This window comes from Ipomoea nil, unplaced genomic scaffold, assembly GCF_001879475.1.
Source record: "Ipomoea nil cultivar Tokyo-kokei standard unplaced genomic scaffold, Asagao_1.1 scaffold3251, whole genome shotgun sequence".
NCBI lineage: Eukaryota > Viridiplantae > Streptophyta > Magnoliopsida > Solanales > Convolvulaceae > Ipomoea > Ipomoea nil.
In genome coordinates this window covers 772,559-788,775 of record NW_017619679.1, presented here as the reverse complement: position 1 = coordinate 788,775, position 16,217 = coordinate 772,559, and the positions used below count along the sequence as shown (strand labels likewise).

Genomic DNA, 16,217 nt, shown 5'->3' with positions numbered 1-16,217 from the left:
AACAAATCCATTCCGTGCATCGCACGGGTGAAAATAGTAGTTAAGTACAATATTAAGTGGAATATAAGGAGAATTTATTTTTAATTTAGTCCTTAAATTATACACCTATAGTCATTTTAGTCGTTATCTTTTAATCACTGTACTATATACACACTTATAAGTTTTCATCTCCTCAGGTAACGAAATCATGAATCTCCATCAGCAAGAAATATTTAATGTATGACTTTTACCAAAACACTTGCTAATCAGATGTTGAATATAAATCAAATCGTAATATGTCTTATGGAGATATACCTATGAACAAGTTTAGGAAGACGTTCAGAAACAAATTCACAAACACAACATCCAAAAGATAATCAATCTAAACACACAAGGATGCACAAAATTTGGTAACCCAGTTCAGAATAACCATATCTACATCTGAGGGCACCACAAAAATAGTAGCCCAATTCTTCATTCATAATCAATCTCAACGTTTTACCAAAACACAATGATATGAGTGAAGAACTCCAATCTCCATGGGTCATGGCTACGTCATAGCCTTCAAATGATATGAAGTTGCTTCTTGAAGAATTGGAGAAGGATCTCCTAATCGTTCAAGTTGAGGTTCCCCCTCAACTGCAGCTCTCTCAAGTTGTCTTCGTGTAGTCACATGCAACTCGAATGTATCAAATTAAAGTTGAAATTCAACCTGACAAGAATGTTAATTCTAATTCGTCAAGTTGCTCAGTTTAGCTCAATGAATCTGTCCTTTTTTTGTAGAATTTTCTCAGTGTAAATCTTCAAATCGTCAATCAAAGCTTGAAGAGAGTCAAGGCTTTTATATTCTTCTTCCATAATGATCTGTAACAAACTAATTGTCTTGAACTATCTTCTGAACAGTCTTCATTTTTTGTTCAGGCCTTGGTCATCAATCTTCAATGTTTGTCAGTAGCTTGTCTTCGAACTAAGTGTAAACACTAGTACATACTCGATCTAACTTAGTACAAATACAGAGTTGAATGTTGAACTAAATTTTAACAACTGTATTGTTCCATAAACAATAACACAGAGGACGAAAAAGATATTTTCTTTTGTATAGGAGAAGAAGATATTTGTTGGTCCCAGTAGGGTCGAAAGAGAGTCTAGAGAAGGGGGGGGGGGGGGTGAATAGACTCTAATCGATTTTTCAAAGCAACTCCTTTCGGAGCTATGCACAACGAAAGTAATGTTTCGTCTTAGATACACTTTGCACACTTTCGTTATAAAGACTTATCATTTGGTCAATATGATATGCAATGCACGAAAGTAATAAAGCAGTAAGTAAAGAGATATGGAGAGAGAGATTTTATAGTGGTTCAGCTGTTAACGAAGCCTACTCCACTTTTCTTTCACAACTCGTGAAAGGGTTTGCACTATCACTCCTAGTACAAACTACTTCAAGCTGGCTTCCTTGATCACTAGGCCGGACAACCACTTGATAGGTTTTTCAACTCTTCGAGTTTACTCCGCCTCTATCAACTTCTTTCTAAGTTGAGATGTTGGAAAGATAATCTGGTGTTTCTCCAACTGGTTGAAGCCTTGTCTTGATATCTGGATGAATCTTCACTTGAAAATATGCAAGACTTCTTAGATTGTGAAGTATGGAAATGGATGAGCCTTTTGAAAAAAAAAAACTTCACAAGATCACTGGTTATGAAAAGCTTTAAGAGATGGAACTGTTTGAAGAGCTTTTCTTTAGATAGCAAGAGTGAAATAACCAGCCCCTTCTTCAATGGTGAAGAGAGGTATTTATAGGTGGAAAAATCCATCCGTTGGAGGGAGATGAAGATTTCAAACCTAATAACCAGTGTGTATTAACCATTGGGCATCAAGCATTTAATGCACTTGTACTGTGTAGCGGTTGGAACCAAAAACATTATGACCTTTGTCCTTGTTCTCTGACAAGATGGTACAAGTCTTTTAAAGCTTCTTGTCTTTTGTGAAGATCATTCCTAGGACACTTTTTGTTCGAATGATTTGCCCATCTGAGTCATAGACAACATTCTCATTGCTTCACTTAAATGTAGGTTGTCTTTTACAAGTCTGTATTTGACTTGTTTACTCGGAGATGATGGTCGAAAGATTGACTTTATCTTTCATCCTTTCTCTTTGACGAGAGATCCTTTTTGTCAAAAGAGGTTTATCCGAGACTTGCTCAATCCATCTTTCGCCTGGAAGCATCTTTCGCCTGGAAGCATCTATCGATCATCTTGTCGTCTTCAAGACTTCATGTAGACCTATTATGCTAGTCTCGAGTAAGATTCGTACACCTCATGGTGTGAATCAAACGTTGAGTTACAATAACTTTCGTTTGTCACAAGAGATCTATCTACGAAAGAAAAAATAGGGATCTACAATCCTAGACAGTTTGATATCATCAAAATCTAATTACACTTGTTCCTAACAATATTTTCTTTATTAAATTCTTTTCACAAAGATCCAATTTATTAACATATAGGGATTCAAAATTTTTTATAATTTGAATTAAGAGTTTATTATGCAACAAATAAAAATCATGATTGGAGCTTAAAAAAGAGTTTATCATGCTAAGTACTATGTAATGTGATGACACCTCTATTACTATTCAAAATAGGTGATCACACGATCGAATCTCGATGGTCGAGAGAATGAATCGGGCTAAAAAAAATAATTGAGAAAATATAAAATAGATATTACTTTGTAAAGAATTGCGAGTATCGTATTTCAAAAAAAAAAATACAAAACAACTAAAATAATTTAAACCCCATAATTGATGGGTTAAAAACAAAATTTAACATAAAATATATGATGCATTAATGCTACTTCATTGAATCATTACAAGTCAAATCAAATAAAATGTCATTAATTTTATTTTTATTTTTTTATAATGTAACGTCATATTATATACGTCACTCTATCAATTGTTTAGATCTATTATCATATGATGATGTCATTACATCAATTTCATTAGGTTTGATAACCCCACTAAATATTTTTAATAGGGTACCATTATATTCTATGCAATCTAAGCAAAAATATTTGTTGCCACCTCATTATATATGTAAAAACAAGAATTTTATTAACTTTAATGTGGATTCTTTGTATAAAAGATTTTACATTGTCAAATAATCAATTATTACTTCTATTATTATAACTAGTATTTGTTATACGCGATGCACAAAAATAGGTGCCCAATATTAGTATTTTATATTAAAATTTTAAATTTATTTAGATTTGAGATATTTAAATTATTGTAAATAATAATAATAATAATAATAATAATAATAATAATAATAATAATAATAATAATAATAATGTAAAACATGATATTTATATTTTAGAAAATAAGTACTCCGTAACATATAACTCCAATATATAATGTGCATATATATTGTGCATACATATGGTGGATGCATGTGCATGGAATTGTGAAAAGATAACGAAAGTTATAATGGTAGGGGTATGTTTGTCCAAAATATTATAAACTACAACTTTTATAGCATAATGTATAAAAAAAAATTTAACAAAAAAAACAAACATAAATGAAGGGTATAACCTTCATTCACACTTATTCTGTTTCTAGACTGATTAAGGATATATAACCCTCTTATTTTAATTATAATAAACAATACAAACGAACTGCCTTCATTTACATGTGATACACGGTGTATTTAATTTAATAATGAAAGCCTGTATGACAATTCAGTTGGTCATAGGGGTGAAGTTTGAAAATAATGATCGAGGATCGAGTCTCATCAGCGATAATGTGGGATCAACCTCTCAAAGTAATGATGCTCCTTGTGCATGTGCAGTGAGCAAAGATTTACCTTTGTGTTCAACTGAATTACAATTATTTACATATTCTCAAATACTCCGTTGAGCTGGACGTGAGGGCCCTAGGGGTCTGAGATTCAAATATTTGGAGCAATAATGAAAAATAAGAGTAAAGTAATATAATTGTACTCGCAATGAATGGATGGGACCAACCATCAACTAAACCATTAAATATGTTCCTAGGAATCCTAGGATTATTTTAAGGGAAAGTTACAGTTTTCCCGTTAATTATATACAATTAATTAGCTAACTACCTTGTAATATAATGACATCTTGATTACCATTCTAATTGGATGATCATAGGTTCGAACCCTAGTGGTAAGGGCTTAGATTTTTTGGGTTGAAAATGTTTGAAAAAATATAGAACATATATTACCTTGTAAAGAATCATGAATATTTAAAAAAATATATACGAATAATTATTTTGATTTTTGATTATTTATTCTTATTAATGTAGTCTTCAATTATGTTATGATATATTGATATTTCATTTTTATTTCGGAATATAGCATATATTTTACTTTATTGCCCTAAAAAATTTTATTGCCGAATATTGAAGGTCAAAAAAGTTCATTTTCAACTTCATCCATAAACTTCCTAAGGCAAAGATTTATGGCCTTCTAGTTGATTATTCCACATTTTGATTGTAGATTTAGAAGAGCAAAAACCGAATTTGAAGAAATATGTCCGCAGACTTCTGAAAGGAATCACATATTGCTTTAAATTGGAGTGCAAACCTAAATTTCCAATTTTACCCTTCATTTTAACGCCAACTTAACCCCCAAAACTAACGGAGGGCCATTTTGGTTTAAAATTCAAAAGTCAAAGAACCATTTTGAAAAAATTAAAAATTAAGGGACCAATTTGAGAAAAGACCATAGTCGGAGGACCATTTTGAAAATTAACTCTTTTCATAAATATTACAAGTTTTGTTTATTTTCAACCGTTAAATCTATTATATCAATGGTTTGGATTTGTCCACATGATTTTACCAAGGCATGATTCTCACCTGGACCTATATATGTGCGCGCGCAACATTTTATTTTATTTTGTTTTTATAATTTGGCTACATATTTTCATGACAAATCGACTAGCAACTACACAAATGACTTTCTATTTGTGCTATGTAAGACCTCAACAATGAAAAATTTCATGGTTTGAAGAAAGCTGCATCTCAGGACTTGAACCTGAGACTTTGAGTGGAAAATGGTTGATTTTTTAAAATAAATTATAAAATATTATTTATTATTATATTGCAAGATCCAAAACGTACGTGATTCACGTGGGAATTGTCTTATTCTGGGTACTTCATGCATGTCATGTGAAAATGTCATACTCGAACGACAAGATTTGGACATTCTTCCGTGGGCTCCGTCCATATAGTTTCAACTTTTTTGTGCTATTACACCACAACCGCATGCATGATTTACCTAAAGAATTTTCAATTCCAAATCTTAATGATTATGTTTACATTATTGTTGAGTTTATATATATATATATATATATAATTCAGTTCCCGTGCAGTTGGGTGTGTCCCGTGCGGTTAAATATGAGTCATTGATCTTGTCTAAATCAACGTCTAGGATTAACAAAATTAAAAAAAAAAAAAAAAAAAAAAAAAAAAAAAAAAAAAAAAGTGATGGCAATTAGGTAATTTTTGCATCTAGGTCAAATTTAAGGTGCATAGTTTTCTTTCTTAAGGTGCGTGGTTTTCCTTCTTAAGATGCGTGGTTTGTATGTTTAAGGTGCGTCATTGTTGAAACTTAAGGTGCGTTAACCTGAAGCTTAAGGTGTGTGGTTTTCCTTATTAAGGTGCGTTGTTTTGCTTCTTAAGGTACGTGATTTGTATGCTTATGATGCGTGAGTTGTTGAAACTTAAGGTGCGCCATTTTTAAACTTTAGATGCATGGTTTGTGTTGTTAAGGTGCGTGGTTTGTGTACTTAAGGTGTGTCGGCCTAAAACTTTTGGTGCGCGTGGTTTGCGTTCTTAAGGTGCTTTGTTTATGTGGTTAAGGTGGATGATTTGTGTACTTAAGGTGCACCATTTTAATGTTTAAGGTGCGTCAACCGCACAATCGCACGGAAGCCATCCCCACACCTGAACCCTTCTATATATATATATATATATATATATATATATATATATATATATATATATATATATATATATATTTGTAGTTGTAGTTGTTAGTGGAAAATAATTACAATTTATTTTTGCTGGGCGGGCGCTAGGTGACTAGGTCAAGTTTAACATCCTATTATTATACTGCATTCAAAATATGGTGTTTGCTACAAATTGTGAAAATAAAATAGTGTTATATTTTCACTGCACTACAATACTTGCCTCACAAATTACATAGAAAATGTAAATCGCATCAGGAAGACCATGTGCAATAAGCTCAACCTAGAAGCTATTAACAATATATATATATATATATATATATATATATATATATATATAACTCTTGACTTTCTGATATGAGAATTTTTGCTCCACCCAGTAGATCAGCGGTCTCGGGCATTAATTTAAGTAGTTAGCCCTTGTTCAAAAATTCATATCAAATGAAAAAATCTTTTTAAAAAGTTAATTTGAAAACTAAATAATAATTAATCGTGGCGGGTGAAATGAGTCAGGGAGACAGGGATAATTATTTTGGCAAATTGTAAAGCATTTAATAATCAAATTTATAACTTAAAAAAAAAAATTAAATCATGCACTTATATCATTAGATTTTCTTTTGTAGATGTATGCTATGTGAATGTTTTTCTTTTGGGGTCAAACCACATATTAGGTCCTTCTACTATAGTGTTTTGTTCAATTTAGTCTTTCTATTTTAATTTTGTTCATATTAGTCTCTATATTTTAAAAATTGAAACAATTAAGGACAATAGCTGATGTGAGCAAATATTTATGTATATATTTTGGACATATTAATGCAATATATTAGTGGTAAAAATAATTAATTTTAAATATTTCTAAAATAATATATGAGTTGGCATGTAAGTATGATGATGTGGCGGAGATAATGTCAGCCCCACATAAGCTATTGTCCTTAATTATTGTTTCATTTTTTAAAGTACAAGGACTTAATTAAACAAAATTAACATAGAAAAACTAAATTAAACAAAACACTATAGTACAGAGACCTCATAGCTACTTTGACTCTTTTGGGGCACATATGTATAAAGTGAGTAGAATAATTCGTTGGAATTGTTAGAAAACCGTAGCTCAAATCATACTTAGTGCTGGCCTTTTTTTTTTTGTCCTCATTTCGAAATTGATTGGGGCCAAAATAATTTAAAACTTAAATTTGATGGTTCTCGTTAACATGTGAACCAGTATACTATTGCGTACCGTTAATCTTGTGATTTATAATGATTTTGACATGGTAATATATATCATTGCGCATCACTGCACAACTGCACAATTGCACCATTGCACCACGTACTCCTCAGATCTCTGCCGTTCAATCTCACATCTCAACAGTGCATAGGAGTTCATATGTTCACACCCAAGCAGTGGTTCTCACCTCAACCGGACCCTGCTATATATATATATATATATATATATATATATATATATATATATATTTGTAGTTGTTAGTGGGAAATAATTGACTACGCCCTCAGATATAGGTCGTCTTTTATTAAGTGGGAAAGGGACTATACGGTGTGAATTTGAAGTGGAAACAGGGTAGAGCATTCTCTTCGTTATCGGTTGACGACGACTGTACTATACATATCACATATGGGTGATAAACATTAATTATTTCCTGTTCTCTTTCCAGCATGAACTCCTATGTATATATACATTGAATCATATTTTTTGATGCTCTTACGATGAATATCGTTAAATTTTACTACCTACTAAATTTGTTTGTCTATTCACATTGAATTTTCTCTAACAAATATATTCGTATGAATTGGTCACTCATGAACCAATATCAACGTAACCTGAAAATACAATTAGGCCACTGAACGAAAAAAAGTTGCAATTAGACTACTGAACACTCCAAATGTATGCAATTTCACCTGATAGCAGGTTACCATCAATTTTATCAGGTTACTTGCTTACGTGGCAGCTGAGTTGGCATTTTTAATAATTTTTAATAAATTTTAATAATAATTTTTATTTTTTTATTTTAAAAAAAAAAACATCGGGGTGGCCGCCATCGTTTTATTTATTTTTTTGAAATTTTTTTAATTTAATGTTTTTTCAACTTTTTAAAAATTTATTATTAAATTAGTTTTTTACGCGCATTGCGCGATTGGGATAATGCCTAATGTTTTTTTTTTTTAATAAGTACTTTAAAGTATATCAAGGCAAGATTATATTGGAATTGTTCATGTATACATAATTGAATGTTGAATTTGCGTATTTAAATAGGTAATTCTAAGTTTACAAACGCAAGATAATATAGTCAAGATTGATTATAATTGTCAATAAAATAGTTGTATAGGTATGATTTAAACCAAATACGAGAAATAAGGGAGAGCAAATAAAAATTAGGGCATAAAATATTAAATATATACTAATATTGAAGAGCTAACTGCTGATTGCCAAACAAGGACATTGCGAGGTAGTTTCCCACTTCAATTTGTTGTGTGATTTGAATACTCTTTTGTCATTAAATCCCCCAAGTATTAATATGATTGGCTTAATTAAATATATATTTTTTTATTTTTTTAAAACAATTATTATTATTATTATTATTATTATTATTATTGTTATTATTATTGTTGTTGTTGTTGTTGTTGTTGTTATGTATACCCTTAGGTCATTTTACATGTTAATCTAAACATCTAATTTTTTCAAATATCTTTTTACCAACCGTTGATATAATTCGCTGGTCAAATTCGCTAATATAATCCGCTAACGCTAACCGCTAACTGCTGATTGTCAAATAAGGACGTTGAAAGATAGTTCTCACTTCAATTTGTTGTGTGATTTGAATACTCTCTTTGTCAACAAATTCCTCCAGTAGTTAACATGATTGGCTTTATTAATTATATTTTTTAAATTTTTCCATGGTATTAATAAAATTCTTGGTAAATAAATATATAACATTATTTTGTATTATAACTTTGATATTTAATTAAAAAAATAGTGCACAAAAAAGATAATAGACAATGTATTGAATATAATCAATTTGATGAATTTGAATATAAAGAATTTTTACATTAGAGAAAAATAAAGACAATATAACTAATAAAATTATTTCTCTTAATTAATTTATTGATAATGAATAATTTTTTTTAATAAAGACATTGTAGGGACAATGTAGCGAATATAATCAATTGATGAATTTGAATGTAAAGAGTTTTATATTGGAGAAAAATAAAGACAATATAACTAATAAATTATTTCTCTTATTTAATTTATTGATAATGAATATTTTTTTTTTGAATAAAGACATTGTAGACACATAATTCTAAATTAAAGAAATGCATATGTATTTTTTGTTGTTGTAGCTACAAAATTATTATTTAATTTAATAAGAGTAAAATAGAGTACTAATTATGTCAACTTTGATTGGGATGGAGTTCGAACCTAAGACCTTTCTTATTAAAATCAATGAGTAAGTTAACAGTGAACTAACCGGAATTAACGGAAAAGTTAATATTTAACGGAAAAGTTAACGGATAATCATATTCATTAAGGATAAATTAGGAAATCTTAAGGAAAAATTAAAATCTAATCAATCTGAGTCATTCATTTGATTAAAAAATTTGACCGCCATTTTTTCTACCCATTATAAGCCTAACTCTCTTGGGCTCTTATTAGTATAGTAGAAATTATTATTAAAATTATTTAAAAATTATTAAAAATGTCAACTCAGCTGCCACGTAAGTAGGTAACCTGCTAAAATTGATGGTAACCTGTTGTCCGGTGAAATTGCATACATTTGGAGTATTCAGTGGCCTAATTGCACGTTTTTGGAGTGTTGAGTGGCCTAATTGCATTTTTTTTTTTCGTTCAGTGGCCTAATTGCATTTTCAGGTTACGTTCAGTGACCAATTTGAACCTTATTCCTTTTAAGTGGTGAGGGTATGTTGTTGATATACTCACATCACTACCCGTAACCCGTCTACCCAATGGCGTGTACTACTATACGAGGTAAATCTCGCATTGTGATCCTAGCTAGAATCGCAATGAGGCAAGCCAGTTTAGGTTGCACATAGTTGAGGATTTCAAATCAAGAAGACCAATATAGGTCGCTACTAACAAAAGTCGAAGTTGTAATATTGTGATTACCAAGTCAACATTTAGACCAGCTTAACTCACTCTTTTTTTTTTATTATTGTTCTCAAAAAGGTTGAATCTGAAACCCAAGGCCCCCACACCCCGGCCTGACAGAGTATCTGAGAGAATGTAAATCATGGTAACTCAGCTGAATAGACTCGATCTTGGGTCATTGTTCTCAAACTTCATCCGTATGACCAACTAAGCTGCCCATGCAGACTTTTTTTTTTTTTTAATTATTATTATTGGATAGTGTGGAGGTTCAAACTCAAACTTTAAATCTAGATTTAATTTCGATACTAATAATAACGTTTCATTCAGATATGACTATCTGTTATAGCTTAACACATTTAAACCGACTTTGTTTTGTCAAGATTGGCTACTAATTAAGGTGTAAATGCTATAGTGGGAAATATTGGACTACACACTCAATATCGCATTATCATTGTTTCGTCGCTAATTACGAAAGCGACTGCACCACGTGATGTTGAAATGGAAACACAGTTACTCTAACAATCCTATGCTGACTGACATCACATTATACATCCCTAATAACTGTACTTGTTGACGAAGACTTCATTGGCAAATTATGGTCCATACATTTTTAATATACTAAAAGTACATTATTTGTGTACTAAATGTACATTATATAAAATAATATATTTTTAATATTTAAATAATGTATTTTTTTTAATATAATGTAAATTTTTAATATACTAAAAAATATATTATTTGTATACTAAATATATATTATTTGATAGTATGGTCCACACAATAATAATTCGACATCTTTGGAGAAACATGAATTTAAGTTTTGTTTTCTACCCACCATCAACTCCACATGCATTTATGCATCAACTAACATGCATGCACCCTCCCGGTGGTCGGTGGAAATTCCTTTCATTTACGAGAAACTCCTAAATTGCTACTTGAAAGTGTGTTTTTGATGAAATATGCTTTGTGACTCTAGTTAATTAGACAAATTATCCCATCGATTTGGGTCTATTTTGTATTGTGGACCTTAGTCCAAAATGACATTCAGATTATGTGTATGCAGTTAAAGTGAAGGCACCTAATATGTTAACTACAGGCACATAATACGTTAACTACAGACACATAATAAATTAATTGCAGACACATAATATGTTAATTACATATACATAATGTGTACTGAACATATTATAAGTCTTCAGTTTATTTACAAGTACACAATTTATTAACTGAAAATACAATATTTTAACAATAGATACATAATTTTTAGACCAGGGTCCAGATTATATGTGGACCTTGGTCCATGGTATAACAATTTCCCTAGCTAGCAAAAAATCACAATGCGGTAAAACCAATTTAGATGACTCATGTATAGTTGATTAGTTCAAATTGAGAAGGCCAATAGCTAAGTAGCTTAAAGTTAGAGTCGAACTTAATTAGAACATTTAGTTATCAAGACAATTATCTGACTAATTCCCCTGAATTTGTGAAAATTCTTTTTTTACTGATTTGGTTGTTGCTAAGTTTAAATAATGTTGTTGTAAATTATGTCGGATAGAAGATTGATGTAACTTTTTGTTGTCTTTCTTTTCCAATATGTAAAGAAAAAAGTGAGCAGCGCACTACATGCACCACAATAAATCAACATAATCAATGTGAGCATCTTTTATCAAAAGCAAATATATAATAATTAGCAAGTAAAAGATGAAGTGCCTCATGCCCCATAGGTCTCACCCAGGGAAGACGCCATTGTACCACTCCAATGCTTGAATTATACAAGTATTGTGTGAAATTGTATCACGTTAAATATGTAATATTTTTAGTTAATTAAATGATAATATTTTTCTGTATTCAAAAAATATTATGAATTAATTAAAACTATTATACATTTATGGTATTGCTGCAGTTATTATTATTATTATTTTTTGAGTACTATTGACTCTGTTACAATGTAGTATTTGTGCATACTTTCTCAACCTATTGAAACACGAACCTATGACCTCCCATTTGAGAAAGCAACAGTTATGCCGCTCGACCACAAGATCTTTTAGAGGTAGTTGTTGTTATTATTATTATTATTATTATTATTATTATTATTATTATTATTATTATTATTATTATTATTATTATTATTATTATATAGTGGGATAATCACTATTCTATTCATTTAATAGGTAGTTATATAAGTAATGGGGCAGTGGATACTTGCTATGATCCTGCATATATAGCTACCAATGTAATTGAAGGATGACACTGAAGAACATATTATTGAATTGTCTAGTGACAATATCCTCTCTTTTCTCTCTTTTCTGAAGTTAGACTATCACTCGAAGCATAATCATTTGGAGTTAGACTGTCACTCGAAGTACAATAATCATGTCTCTTCTTCCTCTTTTCTGGAGTTTGGCTCTTGACTTGAAAAAAAAAAATATTTCCATACAACCTTAGATTGTATCAGTTTTATAGTGAGATCGTCTCACGGTGAGACAGTGTTAAGATTAGACTTATGCGTAAACATATGACAGCTGTTGTGAATGGACAGAGGGGAGCTTAGAACTGTATAGTAGTTGTTGTGCATAAATGAGAAAGGGTGGTAGGTTACCACTATTTATGTCCTTTTTAGAGGAATTAGATTCTGATCTTTTGCATGTATAAGAATCTTTGTAATTTGTAACATTGGCAATAGTTAGAGCATAAGGAATATTTTTGCTTTAAAATTGATGCTGAAATATCATAGGAATTATCTCAATAATGCAAGTATAATTATTAAATTAAACAATAGACATAAAAGAAAATATTCATTCCCCTCAATTATTCATAAATTATAAATCTAGTTTATATCTTTCAAATTTTACAAATTTGGATCTTTAATTATTATGTAAGAGCATCACTATGCTTAGTTTTTTCATATTTTTGAAGATCCAATTAGGAGAGCGAAGAGAGAGGGAAAAAAGGAAGAAAAAAAAAAGGAAAAAAAAAATAATCTGACACGGAAACAGGAAATAAAAAAAAAAAAACTAGGCAGGTAAAGCGCCCAACTGGGCACTTGCATCTTCAGCACGCGGAGACAATCATAGAGCTCTGTTTTCATTTCTCAAAATGTGGACCCCACAAAAGTCTATCACTTGCAGGAAAAAAAATCATTTAAAAAAAAAAAAAAAAAAAAAAAAAAAAAACTCCATCCCTCATTAATTTTCAAACTCAAGCTTTGATTTTTAGATATGAAAAAACCCCTCAAAAAAAAAAACCACATATATGATTGCTCTAAGGTGTAAATTCGTACACTAACTCAACTTTTTTTTTTTTTTTATTATAAGGAAGGGGGATACCCTACATATACACACTATTGCCTCAATAGAGGTTTGAACCTTACACCTCCCACTTAAGAGAGCAACCCAATACCAGTGGACTACAAGCCACTTGGTTACACTAACTCAACTTATTAGGTGTCAAAATGTTTTGTTTGTATCTAGGTTTATGAGAAAAATAAAAAATAGATTAAAGTTACAAATATGCCCAGGCCTCATAAAGCTCGATATACAAATGATGTTTGACATCTAAGTTAGTTGTAATTCTAAAGACTAAATGCACATATATATTATTGAAGAATTAAAAGTTCAAATTTGTAAATATTGAAAGAGATTAGAGCAATTAGATATACAACGTGAGAACAATTGAGAGACCGAAATTATTATTATTTTTATATAAATAAGTGATAAGAGACAAATAACTCTCAAACAGCTATTGTAAAAATATCGATTTAAGCTATCAAACTCAATGAAGTTTCAAACTAATATTCAAACTTGGAAAAATTTGTTATTTGAACTTTTAATGAGTTATTATATGATATAATATAATGATAACATGGTAAACTTTGTTGTGAATACTAATGTACAAGCATTAAAGATCAGTAGGCTAGTTGAGACACATTTATTTAGCTTACGATTTATTTTCTCCATTAATCTCTAAGGTAAAAAAAAAAAAAAAAATTACAATCTTAATCCATCAAGCAACAAAACATTGAATCTCCATTAGCAAATTTTTTGTTTAAAGAAATAATTATCCGTATATGCTTTTACCAAAAACTATGCTATAATCAGATATGAATATGAACCAAATTGTAATGGAGGTTCACTATTCCATTGTTTGAGCGATGAAAATTCACAACACTTTTGTAAAGATAAAGGTGTATTATGTCGCAGTTTAAAAAAAAGGAGTTAAAAGGACTAGAGTTGTGTAATTGAGTGATTTTTTCCCTTTGTGATACTTCTTGTGTCGGGATCAACCGTTGTACTCAATTGTTGTACGCCAAAAGTTATAGCTAGCAACGAGGGCCAACTTTATTTCTTTTTACTTACATAACAATCAACATATGTTTTGATGACATGATACTAAACCCGGTCCACAAAACCGATAATTCGTACAATACATAAATAAATACCTAACCAATGATTGTATCTCATATTTTTTTTTTTTTTTTTTTTGAAAGATACTGGTTCTATTACATTGTAGTATCTGTTCATATACTTTCTCAACCTACTGAAACACAAAGAACCAATAACGCCTCCACTGAGGCTCAAACTCATAATCTTCCAAATGGAAGTCCAACCCGGATACCAATGATTGTATCTCATATTTAAGTTAATATATAACTAAAATGGTAGTAAATATAACTTGAATTTGATTATGGCCATGTTTGGTAACATAGTTAATTAGCTTATCAGCAAATTTTGACTTATTTGGTCACTATTGGTTGTTTGACTTGGTTAAACAACCAATATAAGTGTTTAATTAATTAACTTTTTGGTAACAGCTTATTGCTCCAAAAAGCTAAAATTCAAAAAACTATTCAAAACACTGTTTCAATAAACTTTTTGAGAAAGTCATTTTGCATATAATCACTATCAGCTAACAACTCATTTACCAAACATCTTTCTACAATCAACTAATGCTATCAATTAGTAGATCCACTAACCCAATCACTTAACAGCTATTTACCAAACACCCCTATATTGCATTACTTATGAATTGTAAATTAAAATATAGATCTTGTGTTTACTTTTTCATGGCATGAAACAATATAGATTGGTTGTTCATCTGTTTGTGAGTGCTTTATTTGTTTGTTAAATATAAACATTGTATGCATTATATGTCTTTGTGTTTAAATTATTTATTAGCATATTTTCATTAAAGTTTGTGCAACACTCATCTTATCTGCTGTGGTCTGATCTGATCAATTGCAACAGGTTGAATCCCATGACTTAACAGTATATTGTCCCTATAAATAATTCAATATAATTGCGATCAGACCCTCTTTAATATTTTCCAAAGTAAAACTTTAGAGGTAATGCTTCATAGGCTGTTAATAAAAGCTTGATATCACTTTATTATTATTGAGAATAGAATATTAAAAATATTAGTCCTATACTACTTTAATTTAATATTAGAGTAAATAAAAGATATTATGTTGCCAACTACCGTGTACTGTTATGATATCCCGGTTATCATTCTAAATGGGTGGTCATAGGTTTGAATCCCGGTGGTACTTAGATTCTTTAGGCTGAAAATGTTTAAGAAAGTATATAAGAGATACTATCTTATAAAGAATCATGAGTATTTAAAAAAAAAAAAAAAAAAGAGATAATGGTCATGTTTGGTAAAATAGTTAGCTTATCAGCCAATTTTGACTTATTTGATCACTATTAATTGTTTGACTTTGTTAAAAAAAGCAATATAAGTGTTTGGTTAATTAGCTTTTTGTAACTCCAAAATGCTAAAATTCAAAAAGATGTTTAAAGAAACTTTTTCAATTAGTTTTTTCAAAAAAAAAAATTTTATATTTATAGTTATGAATATATAGTTATGCAAGTCTGAATATATAGTTATGAAGTTATGAAGTTATGGATATATAGTTATGAAGTTATGGATATATAGTTATGAATTTATGGATATATATAGTTTTGAAATTATGGATGTGTAGTTATGCAAATATGGATATGGTTTTCTGTATGTGAACAAGCACTTTAAGAATTATGAATATGGAGTTATGTAATTATGAATGTCTAGTTGTGAAATTATAAATATATGGATATGACATTATGAATGTGTAGTTATTATTTCTGAATGTACTATTGTCAAATTATGAATA

At 30.0% G+C, this 16,217-nt stretch overlaps 1 long non-coding RNA gene across 1 annotated transcript; it reads left to right on the top strand.

The window, feature by feature from the left end:
- Positions 1–389: 389 nt before the first annotated feature.
- Positions 390–13,196, top strand: LOC109169155. Its single transcript, XR_002052181.1, has 3 exons — positions 390–522; positions 11,475–11,478; positions 13,187–13,196. It is a non-coding gene; the product is annotated as an uncharacterized LOC109169155 (long non-coding RNA).
- The last annotated feature ends 3,021 nt before the right edge of the window (positions 13,197–16,217 follow it).